Consider the following 11,961-nt stretch of genomic DNA (forward strand, 5'->3'; position numbering starts at 1 on the left):
AAGCACCAAACCTCCCCTTGTGCTTAAATGCTTAACTGGTTCCAGAACTTCCTTGTGCTTTTGCCTTTCTAGGTGACATCTGGGGAATACAAATGCTCTCAGGCTCTAAGCACCCTTGTGCTTAGGAAGGCTTTTAACATCAAAATTTTGGGAAGTGGCTGTTGCTTCTAGGTGCCTAGCTGGAAACAATTTAAAGGTCCCTATTTTCTTTAGGTGCTAAATCCAATTCTTAGAAAGCTGGGCACTTTCCAGCTATTTAGAACTGGATACCTCAGGCCACTTACAATTTTTGAATGTTACAGTACAGTGTGTTTCCCTATTTTGTGTGTGCAAAGAGCAGCCCTATCTTTTAGGATTGAATAGCTTTTATTTCTGAATTAAGAAAAATGTGATGTCCCAGCCCAGAACTAAGCGAATGGGTTCTTTGGGCCTTAATCAGCCCTGTGTCAGATCCCTATAGAGTAGAACAAAAGCCACACTCAGTTGGGGACTGGCTGGGAGGGGAAGTAGAAGGGTTTTCTGGTGCTTACTGGGAGAGAAGAGGCTGCAGGCTGGAAACCAAGAAAAACTTCCCTCTCAGAGTCTCCCTACAGAAAGATAGGTCCGATAGGAAGGGATCTGTCTTGCCTGGTTGCCAGTGACCAGCTGGGGCTTGCCTGAGCTCAGGAAAGTGCAAGATTTTGCTTTCTTTCATTGCAGTAGAAAGGGTTGGGGTGAAGAGTTGTTTGGGCCTGGAAAGAGGGGAGAGACAGGTTTTTTCTATGTTTATGTTGGTCCTTGGTAACTTGAGGATGAAGCACCTCGCCAGAGGAACAAGTGAATCGGAAAAGAACCAACATTGAGAGATCTGTGCCAGAGCAGAACTGGACTGGGCTGTGCTAGAGGGTATTGGTGGGGGTGACTGGGAGGGTTGTGTGTGTTCAGGGAGGTGCACCTGGTCACTGGAATAAATGGATCAGAAAAGAACCACAATAAAATCTGTGGGCAAGGGCACAGCATGTTTTCCCCTGTGCGGGGTTGAGGAACAAATGCGGTTAATTCTGAATTCCAGGTTTAGATCATCTTGTAGAAAGGCTCTGACTCCTCGTGGAGACAGCTGTGCTAAAGCAGCCCTTAGTGAGTGCCTCTTCTGTGCTTGAGCCTTGATGTCCTTGCCCCCAGGCCTTTGACTCTGAATGAACTCCAGGCCTTCACAGAACTGGGGGGGGAGTGGTAGGTCTGCCATTGCTCCCAGCCCATGAGCATATGAGGGTCCACCTGACTCCGAGGTACTGGGGACTACTCAGAAAGGGTGCATTTGCTTAGCCAAGGAAGCCTTGTCATAGGCAGAGACAGAAGAGGCTGGTAGGAGGCAATTAGATTGGCAGTAACTTGGGCCAAATCCAGGGATCACAAAAGGGGATAGATCAACTCTGGCTCGAGGGGGTCGCTTTCTGAAATTGTTTACCAGGGTATTGAGAGAGTATGCAAGAGCAAGTACTTTCACACTTCTGGTCTGTTCTTCTGGGAAGCAGCCATGGGGTCAGAGAAAGCAAAACAAGATTGAGAGTCCTCTATAAATGCAGGGGATCTATGCTGGCTCAGAAAAAATGTATTTTATTAATTTATTTGAGTTCTAAACTGCCTTCCCCCTCCTCCGCCTCCAAAAAAGGCTCAGGGCAGCTTGAAATATGTCAGAATAAGAAAATACAGTATAAGAAAGTATATCAAAACAAGCTCTTCTTTCCCCCCAAGTTCAAAAGCAACCCACCCCACTCCAGTGGGTTTTTGGGGCCCATAATTTAAGATGTTTGGTGACTCTTAGTTGTTTTTTAAATATATGTTTATTTGTCTCTGCTGAAAATGAATTACTTAAGTGTCACCCTTTTGTTGTGGACAAAACCCTTAAAGCTGTTGGCTAACCTGACTCCTTACTAGGTCCCCAAACAGGGGACCACTTTCTTCCCCAGTTCATTGTCAATACTTGACTCGTCCATTTCCAAAGGTATGGTCTGTTGAAAGAGGCTAGGCCATGGAGATGCCTATGATGAACCCCCAAACACCATTTGTTTTCTGTGTTCCAAGACACTTCTGCAATTTCGTTCTTATAAAATGTTAATTTTCCAGCAGCCTCTGGTTGAATTATTTTTCACTCCTGGTAGAAACAGAAACATACCCTCCCTTCTCCCACTCTTATTCTTGTGCCAAGATTGGCACATGGGGCAGAATGTAGTCTCTCTTACTTCTGTTTGCTTCCTGCTTCCAGCTCCTGTATGATGTGGTGGTCGAGTGCTGTGTCCTGCTGGCTAAAGATAGCTTATAAGGCTTCTCTTGGATGGCCTCTGCTCCTCTCAACTGTCAGCGCTCATTTTGAAGGCTGCCTGTGAGAGCCTGCATGTTGGTCCCCAGGACATACTTGGGAGGCCCAAGATATGCCCCAAACATGTCCACTGTTTCCCTTCTGATTTGATAGGCAGAAGGTGGCTAGTAACTTCTTGGATTTTGTGGCTGGTAATTAGGTCTGTATAGCCAGTGTGTTGTACTGCTCTATACCAAGGCAGAGCAGTGAGACTTGTTGATGTGGTTGATGGAGCACTTTTACATACCAAGAGGCTATCCAGATCCTGGTTTCATAGTAGCTAGGGTCAGGAGGGACCTGAACAGATCATCTAGCCTGACCCCCTGCCACAGGCAGGAATGAATGCTGGGTTCACAAGACCCCAGACAGGTGATCATCCAACCTCCTCTTGAATTTGCACAAGGTAGGGGCAAGGACCACTTCCCTGGGAAGTTGGTTCCAGATTTTGGCCACCCTAACCGTAAAATATTGCCTTCTGATCTCTAACCTAAACCTATTCTTCATCAGCTTATTACCATTGTTCCTCATCACCCCACATGGTGCTGGGGAGAAAAGGGCTCTGCCTATTTGCTGTTGATCTCCCCTGATGAGTTTGTAGGCAGCCACCAGGTCCCCCCTCAGCCTCCTCTTGCTGAGGCTGAACAGGTTCAGGTCCTTCAGTCTCTGCTCATAGGGCCTGTCCTGCTGCCCTCTTACCAAGCGGGTGGCCCTCCTCTGAACCCTCTCCAGGCTGGTCACATCCCTTTTGAAGTGCGGCGCCCAGTACTGGACGCAGTACTCCAACTGCAGCCTGACCAAAGTCACATAGAGGGGGAGTATCACTTCTCTGGACTGGCTTGAGATGCACCTTTGGATGCGTGACAAGGTATGGTTGGCCTTGCTGGCTGCGGTCTGGCATTGGCGGCTCATGTTCATCTTGGAGTCAATAATGACTCCAAGATCCCTTTCCGCCTCTGTGCTTTCAAGAAGGGAACTCCCCAGCCTGCATGCATGCTGTGGATTCCTTCTCCCAAGGTGCAGCACTCTGCATTTGTCTACCTTGAACCCCATCCTATTCTCATCTGCCAGGAGATGTGACTGCAACATGTGTAGGCTACCTGTGCCAGCTTACATCAGGCTAGCTCAGTGAAACCACAGCCATATTGGCTTCAATATGTGCTGTGGAAGGCTGCCTGGAAATCAGTATCAACTTCACTGCTGCGTGGGTAACCAGGAAACTCAGTTACAGCTGGCCCGAGTCTGTGCCTGCTGTTCTCACTACGAAGTGCAGTGCAGACACAGTCCAAGTCATTTTCTCTGTCAATTTGAAACAAGTTTTCAGAGAAGCAAGGAAAGCCCCTTCTGCCACTAGGTTCAGGTGATCAGACTTGGACACTATAATAGATGGAGGGGCAGGCAGAGATCTTGCTCGTTTGTGTGCTGGTAGAAGCTTCACAGAAGCAGCACTTTGTAGGACAAGAGTATTGTGGCTAGGGAACATGCCCTGTGCCGTGATGGATGCACTGTGACCATCCTTGGCTGTGGGACTCGTGGCGGGGTCTGGAGCCCCTGTGGTCTAGCAACAGATTCAAATCCATGTGAAACTGTGTGGTAGGTGGTTAGGAGGTATGGTGATGCATAAAAACATGAAGGTTTCCTGGTAGAACTATAGTCAAAGGACTCCAGAAGGAGCCAGTGAATAGTGCTTGTGGCTTCTGTTACTCAACAGCAGAGGTGCCCAGTGTTGTTTTCCTAACACTTTTGGCATTTCATTCTCCTCGTTCCCAGTGGGCTTTGTCTCTTGGATCTTTGCAAGATGGCAGTAAGTGAACTGTATTGTTTGGGATCAGACATTTCCTCTTTGCTTTCTTCTGATTTTTCCACCCTTTATTGTTTCTCAGAAAGGTGGGTTTTTTCCCTTTGTTGCCTCTAATATAATGCTTAACACTTTCCTTGCTCAAGGAGTGTAGGCTATATGTTAATCATGATATTGCAACCCATGGTTCATGTACAGTGTCCACCAGCACTTTCATTACCCTAAATACTGATCAGAGTATCCATATTCAAGGTTGGGCATCCTGTTTAAAATACCTCTCTATAAGAACTAGAGCAGCCAGAGGGTCTGCTTCTGACTCTTAACTGACCTTCTTTATCTTTCTAGGCAGCTGCAAATCTTGCTTCAGCATGGCAGATACATTTTGCAGCTGCTATTGTAGGGATGGAGGGTGAGAGGGAAGTACATGCCTGGGGCTGTAGGTAGAGCATATGGTATGGCAAAAAGATCAAAGACATTCTTTGATCTAACACACACTTATTTTCCTGACCCACTCAAGTAACAATAATTGTCTGGGTTTTTCATAGAATCATAGAAGTAGGGTCGGAAGGGACCTTGTAGATCTTAAAGTCCGACCCCCTGCCTGGGCAGGAGGAAAACTAGGCTCAAATGACCCCAGCCAGGTAGGCATCGAGCCTCTTCTTAAAGATCCCCAGGGTAGGAGCCAGCATCACCTCCCTTGGAAGTTGGTTCCAGATCCTAGCCACCCTGACTGTGAAGTAGTTCTTATGGATGTCTAATCTAAACCTACTCTCCAACAACTTGTGGCCGTTATTCCTTGTTATCCCGGGGGGCGCTAGGGGAAACAAGGTCTCCCCCAAACCCTTCTGGTCCTCCTAGTGAGTTTATAGACGGTCATCAGGTCCCTCCTCAGCCTTCTCTTGTGAAGGCTGAACAGGTTCAGGTCCCGTAGCCTCTCACTGTAGGGTCTGCCCTGCTGTCCCCGGATCATGCGGGTGGCCCTCCTCTGGACCCTCTCCATGTTGTCCACATCCTTCTTGAAGTGGGGTGCCCAGAACTGGACACAGTACTCCAGCTGTGGCCTGACCAGTGTGGCATAGAGGGGGAGGATCACCTCCTTGGCCCTACTTGAGATGCACCTGTGGATGCACGATAAGGTCCGGTTAGCCCTGCCGACCGTGACCTCGCATTGTCGGCCCATGTTCATCTTGGAGTCAGCGATGACTCCAAGATCCCTTTCTGCCTCTGTGCCCTGAAGAAGGGAGTTTCTCATCTTATAAGTGTGCTGCCGGTTACTACTGCCCAAGTGCAGCACCTTGCACTTGTCAGTATTGAAATGCATCCTGTTTTTGTTAGCCCCCACCCCTGCAACCTCTCCAGGTCTTGCTGCAGTCTTTCCCTCCCTGCTAGCATGCCCACCTCACCCCAAATTTTGGTATCACCAGCAAATTTGAACAGGTTGCTTTTCACCCTGTTGTCCAAATTGCTGATAAAGAAAATGAACAGTGCGGGCCCAAGGACCGAGCCCTGGGGGACTCCGCTGCCCACTTCCCCCCAGGTCAAATATGACCCATCCACTACCACCCTCTGAGTACGACCCTTCAGCCAATTTGCAATCCATCTGACTGTGTAGGCGTCAATGCCACAGTCGCCTAGTTTTTTAATGAGGATGGGGTGGTCGACAGTGTCAAAGGCCATGCTGAAGTCCAGAAAGACTACATCCACGGCGACACCTGCATCTAATGCTTTTGTGACCTGATCGTAAAAGGCAATCAGGTTAGTCTGACATGACCTGCCCCTAATTAAACCGTGCTGGTTGCCCTTGAGCATCATCCGCGATGCCGGCCCATCACAGATGTGCTCCTTGATGATCGTCTCAAAGAACTTCCCCAGGATTGAGGTAAGACTGACGGGCCTATAGTTGCCCAGGTCCTCCCTCCTCCCTTTTTTAAAGATGGGGACCACATTGGCTATCTTCCAAGGGCCCTGCAATAACCCCTGCTAGCTCCCTCAACACCCTGGCTTGGAGAGCATCCAGACCTGCTGATTTGAACACGTCCAGCCTCTCCAGAAGCACTCTAACCCCGTCCTCCTCAACCTTAGGCCTGGAGGCGTTCCCCTCGAGTCCATCTTGAATCACGGTGGGGGCATCCCAGTCCCTGCACAAGAAAACGGAGGTGAAGAATTTGTTAAACAGGTCTGCTTTCTCCTCTGGCACAACCACCAGATTGCCCAGTGTATCTTGCAGGGGCCACACGTTTGCCGGTGCCTTCTTCATCCTCCCTATATATTTGGAAAAGGACTTTTTATTATCTTTGATCTTGGACGCTAGTCCTAGCTCTATGTCTGCCTTAGCTTTCCTAACAGCCCCCCTACAGGCCCGAGCAGTGGAGGGCTACTCCTCTTTGGAGATAGCCCCCCCCTTCCACTGGGTGTACGCCGCCTTTTTGGCAACCAGGCATTCCCAGACGTCCTTGGTGAGCCAGGGGGGCTTTTGGGCACTCTTACCCCCCTTGCTTCTTGTTGGGATCGTCACCCCTTGGGCCCTGAGTATCGTCTCCTTAAGAAACGACCACTCATCTTGGGCACTGAGTTCCTCTGCCCTTGAGAACCCCAGCGCCTCTCCCACCAATCTCAACTCGTTGAAGTTGGCCCTCTTGAAGTCTAGGGCTAATGCTTTGCTGCAGGCCCTTGACACCCTGCGCTGGATGATGAATTCCAGCAAGCAATGATCGCTATCACCCAGGTGGTCAAGGACCTGGAGCCCCTTTACCAGATCATCGTCTGTGGCCAGGACCAGGTCCAACAGGGCATTTCCTCTGGTGGGACTGTGCACCTCCTGGGTTAAGTGGAGGTCCTGTATCTCAGCCAGGAACCTCCTGAAACAGTCTGACCTGGCTGACTGTTCCTCCCAGCAGATGTCCGGGTAATTTAGATCACCCATGACAACTGCATCCCTTGCCTTAAGTGCCTCTGCAAGCTGGCCCAAAAATTCCCAGTCCAGCTCCTCCCTTGGTTGGGGGGTCTGTAGTAGACCCCCACCATTAAATCCCTCTCCCCACAACCCCCTTGTATTTTGACTCAGAGCACTTCAGCTTGCCCCTCCTCTGACCCCATTTTGCTGGCAGAGGATGTGTATTGCTCTTTGACATAGAGCGCCACACCCTGTCCCTTCCTTCCTTCTCTATCCCGCCTGTAGAGTCTATAGCCCCTAATGCTAACTGCCCAGTCATGGGATGAATCCCACCACGTTTCTGTAATTCCTACTATGTCTGAGTTTGAACTGGCTATTCTGAGGGCGGGTTTCTCCTGTTTGTTCCCTATACTACGAGCATTGGTATATAGGCATTTAAGGCCTTGCATAGCTGTGCATGCCACCCCCTGATTAGGAAGACTATCTGGACCCCTGTTTCTTACCTGGGCACTCCTTGCATGTGTCACCTGCCTTGCTCAGGTGGTGTCTTCCTGCGGCCCCCTCCCCCGGCAAGGCTAGTTTAAAGCTCGCCATATGAGATCAGTCAACCTGGAAGAGAAGATACGCTTGCCTTTAGGAGAGTGGTGAAGCCCATCCCACCCCAGCAAGTCCCCTGCCTGAAAGCATGTGTCATTATCTAGGAACCCAAGGCCCACCTGGCGGCACCATCTCCATAAGCGCTGGTTGACCTCTCCAGTGCAGGCCTCGTGTCACCGTCCCTGCCTACTCACCGGAAGAAGAGAGGAGAATACCACCTGCGCCCCCATCTCCTTAAGCTTGGCCCTCAGAGCCTCGAAGTCCTTCATAATGCGGTTAGGGTTGCCCCTGGCTGTGTCATTTGTTCCCACGTGGATGACAACCATGGGGTACTGGTCTGCAGGTCGGATGTAGGCCGGGATCCTCTCCGCGATGTCCCGAACCCGAGCCCCAGGCATGAAGCAGACCTCCCATGTCATGGGGTCAGGCCGGCGGATGAGACCTTCCAGTCCTTGTAGGATGGAGCCTCCGATGACGAGGACCCGGTGTTTCTTCTTGCTGGTGTTCATTCTCTGCCCATTCCATGTCGCGTGGGGAGTGGCATCGTCCCCGCCAGAGGCATTTGCTCTGTCTTCCTCTGTCACAGCTGCCAGGGCCTCAAACCTGTTCCCCAGGTGTACCTGGGGAGCTTCCACCACTCTAGGCCGAGCAGCTCTGGATCTGGACACCTTCTGCCACTCCTGCGTTGGATGCGTCTCCTGTGGGGGCTGTACAGTGGGTGACCTGGCCTGCAGAGAACAGAGATAGGCATCAATTTCATCCTCTGCATCCCTGATCCCCCTCAGCCTGCTCACAATTTTAATTGAAATCCACCATTTCAATTTATTCTGTCACGTTATAGCGTTATATTTTTTTTTTGGTGGAGCCTGCCTACCTCTCCTGTGGTCAGGGGGCGAGTTGCCGGTGTGCTGAGTGGCCCCTGAGCTTCAGAGGGCCCTGGTCCTTCACTCCGTGGTGGTGGTACCTCCTGGGGCCACTGGCATAGGCTGCTAGTGGGCCTGGTACTGCCTGAGCTTGTTAGCAGCACCCGGCCCAATCCAACTCTTCCTCAACCCCGAGCTGGGGCAGCACCCAGTCTGCTAGCAGCCCACCTGGGCAGCTCTTGGGGGTGCTACCACCATGGAGGGAAGGACCAGGGCCCCCTGCAGCTCAGAGGCTGCTTGGCCTGCCAGCAGCTTGCCCCCTGGCCACAGGAGAGGCGGGCAGACTCTGCTAAAAAAAAGAATTGGGCCTCTCACTGCTTCTGCCTTCAGCAGGCGTCTGTAGCCAGCAAGACAGCTGAAGCTGCCTGGAAATGGGCTGGCTTGCCCCTGGGGTAGTGCAGGAAGGCAGCAGGAGGGTGCCTAGGTTTGTTGGTCGCCGGAGAAGGTTGTGGGGACAGTGCATGGAAACCCAGGCGGGCTGCTGGCTGGCCAGGTGCTGCCCCAGTTCGGAGGCACCCGATCCAATGCTTCCCCAAGTCCACCTAGGCTTCCAGCACCCCATGCATCATCCCCTCTGCCTTCTCTGACTGCCAGCACACTCTGCTTGCCCCTGGGTCAGCGCAGGGAGGTGGCAGGATGGCAGCTGGGCATGCTGGCAGGCAGAGAAGGCAGCGGGGACAGTGCACAGGGTGCTGGAAGCCTAGGTGGCCTCAGGGAAGTATTGGATCAGGCACCTCTGAGCTGGGGCAGCACCTGGGCAGTCAGCAGCCCACCTGGGCTTCCATGCACTGTCCCCACAACCTTCTCGGCCACCAGCAAACCCAGCTGCCCTCCTGCTGCCTTCCTGCACCCCATGCACCATCCCTGCTGCCCTCTCCAGCCACCAGCACACCCAGCGGCCCTCCTGCCGCCTCCCCATGCTGCCCCAGGGGTAAGCCAGCCCCTTCCTGGGCAGCCCTAGCTGCCCTGCTGGCCGCAGGAGCCTGCTGAAGGCAGAAGTGGCATGGGGCCCAATCCTTTTTTCCTGTAGTCTGCCTACCTCTCCTGCGGCAGGGGCAAGCTGACAGCTGCATCGTTGCAATTTGCAGTGTTGCACACTAAACTACATTGGGATATAGTTTAGTTTGCAATGATGCAAACTCATCTAAAACCCCCTAAACTGGTGCATGTGTAATGTGTGATGCCATTAAGCCACACAAATGATTTTTGTCACATGCACGTTGTGACAACCATCATGGTACAAGCACCCTGTGATTAACATTCTGAGCTCCTGCCCTGCTCTCAGAATAGGAAACCATGGGCGTTTTTACACGTGCTCTGCGAGGGGCATTTAATTAGTGGGGCTCTTAGGACCCGTTCTAATTAAAGTGCCCACAGCATCTCTTGTATTCGGCATCCCATGCTTCAAAATGACAGCAGGGATGCTTTAACCAAAGCTTGTTTTTAAAGTGCCTCCACGGCTATTTTGAAGCACAGGGTTGCTGAATTGTTCACCCCATACTGGTGAACAAGTTAAGAGGCTGTGGCTTGGATGACTACACAGTCCAGCGGGGGGCGAATTGGCTGGAGGGTCGCACCCAGAGACTCGTGGTGGATGGGTCGGTTTCGACCTGGAAGGGTGTGGGCAGTGGGGTCCCGGTCCTTGGACCGATACTCTTTAATGTCTTCATCAGTGACTTGGACGAGGGAGTGAAATGTACTCTGTCCGAGTTTGCAGATGACACAAAGCTATGGGGAGAAGTGGACATGCCGGAGGGCAGGGAACAGCTGCAAGCAGATCTGGACAGGTTGGACAAGTGGGCAGAAAACAACAGGATGCAGTTCAACAAGGAGAAATGCAAAGTGCTGCACCTAGGGAGGAAGAATGTCCAGCATACCTACAGCCTAGGGAATGACCTGCTGGGGGGCACGGAAGTGGAAAGGGATCTTGGAGTCCTAGTGGACTCCAAGAAGAACATGAGTCGGCAGTGTGACAAAGCCATCAAAAAAGCCAATGGCACTTTATCATGCATCAGCAGATGCATGACGAATAGGTCCAAGGAGGTGATACTTCCCCTCTATCGGGCGCTGGTCAGACCACAGTTGGAGTACTGCGTGCAATTCTGGGCACCGCAATTCAAGAGGGATGCGGATAACCTGGAGAGGGTCCAGAGAAGGGCCACTCGTATGGTTAAGGGCCTGCAGACCAAGCCCTACGAGGAAGAGAAGGTTGAGAGGCAACCTTGTGGCTGCCTATAAGTTCATCACGGGGGCACAGAAGGGAATTGGTGAGGTTTTATTCACCAAGGCGCCCCCAGGGGTTACAAGAAATAATGGCCACAAGCTAGCAGAGAGCAGATTTAGATTGGACATTAGGAAGAACTTCTTCACAGTTCGAGTGGCCAAGGTCTGGAACGGGCTCCCAAGGGAGGTGGTGCTCTCCCCTACCCTGGGGGTCTTCAAGAGGAAGTTAGATAAGCATCTAGCTGGGGTCATCTAGACCCAGCACTCTTTCCTGCTTATGCAGGGGGTCGGACTCGATGATCTATTGAGGTCCCTTCCGACCCTAACATCTATGAATCTATGAATACAAGGCTACTGGAGTGTGCTAATTAACATGCTGCAGCAGACTCCCATTAACTGAATCTGCTCCAAGGCATGCTAATTAGCATGTATCGGTGCAGGTGTCAGGCACATGTATAGGTACCCCATGTGACCAAAAGGTTAGTTTGCATCCACAGCACAGGGTGTGAAATGGCTAGGGGAGAAGTTGCTACCTGAAGGGAAGAGCTGTTACCTTTGAAAGTGAGCAAGTATGCATTCAGCTGAAGCTCCAGGAGAGAATTTTGCAAGAGCCTGGATTGGTGTTGCTGTCTGGAAATTCCCCTTTCTCCAGTGCTTTCAGATCTGAAATGCAAGTGAAAGAAAAGCAAATAGGGTATGTTAGTTGCTGCCAGGACCAGTTTTGAAGTAAGGGAAGAGAATAATTGGAGACCTCCTCCATCCCCTGGAGTTTGCAAGAGCTGGGAGCCAAAGTTAGCTAGAACGGAGCAAGATATCTTCTGCTAACTTTGTGTGTGACATAGAGAGGGCTATGTAGCAGCAAACTGAAAAGCAGGCTTGGTCAGTCATTTGGACTGTCTGTTATACCGGTTAGAGTAGTTTGGTGAGATCTCTACTGGTTTTAATTTTTTCATTTGCAGACCCCTAAAAAATTTCAAATGGAGGTGCAGTCCCCTTGGAATTTAGTGTGGGCATTCATGTACTTTTGACTGATCACAGTCATCTTTTGTGGATGCCTTAAACATAGTCTGCAGACCCCAGGTTGAAAACCACTGCTGTAGTGAATGTTGAGTCTCCTGCTCTTCTTAGCACCCCATTTATACAAGAGAACCCAGATTCTCCAGAAAGTTGAGTTCTTTATCTCCCTGCACAG

At 51.1% G+C, this 11,961-nt stretch overlaps 1 long non-coding RNA gene across 1 annotated transcript; it reads right to left on the reverse strand.

Annotated features, from left to right (window-relative positions):
- Positions 1-1,804: 1,804 nt before the first annotated feature.
- Positions 1,805-11,588, reverse strand: LOC132243546 (uncharacterized). Its single transcript, XR_009455155.1, has 3 exons — positions 11,323-11,588; positions 7,530-8,351; positions 1,805-6,271 (listed from the first exon to the last, which is right to left on the reverse strand). It is a non-coding gene; the product is annotated as an uncharacterized LOC132243546 (long non-coding RNA).
- Positions 11,589-11,961: the final 373 nt, after the last annotated feature.

The sequence above is a fragment of the Alligator mississippiensis genome, chromosome 10, assembly GCF_030867095.1.
Source record: "Alligator mississippiensis isolate rAllMis1 chromosome 10, rAllMis1, whole genome shotgun sequence".
NCBI classification, from domain to species: domain Eukaryota; kingdom Metazoa; phylum Chordata; order Crocodylia; family Alligatoridae; genus Alligator; species Alligator mississippiensis.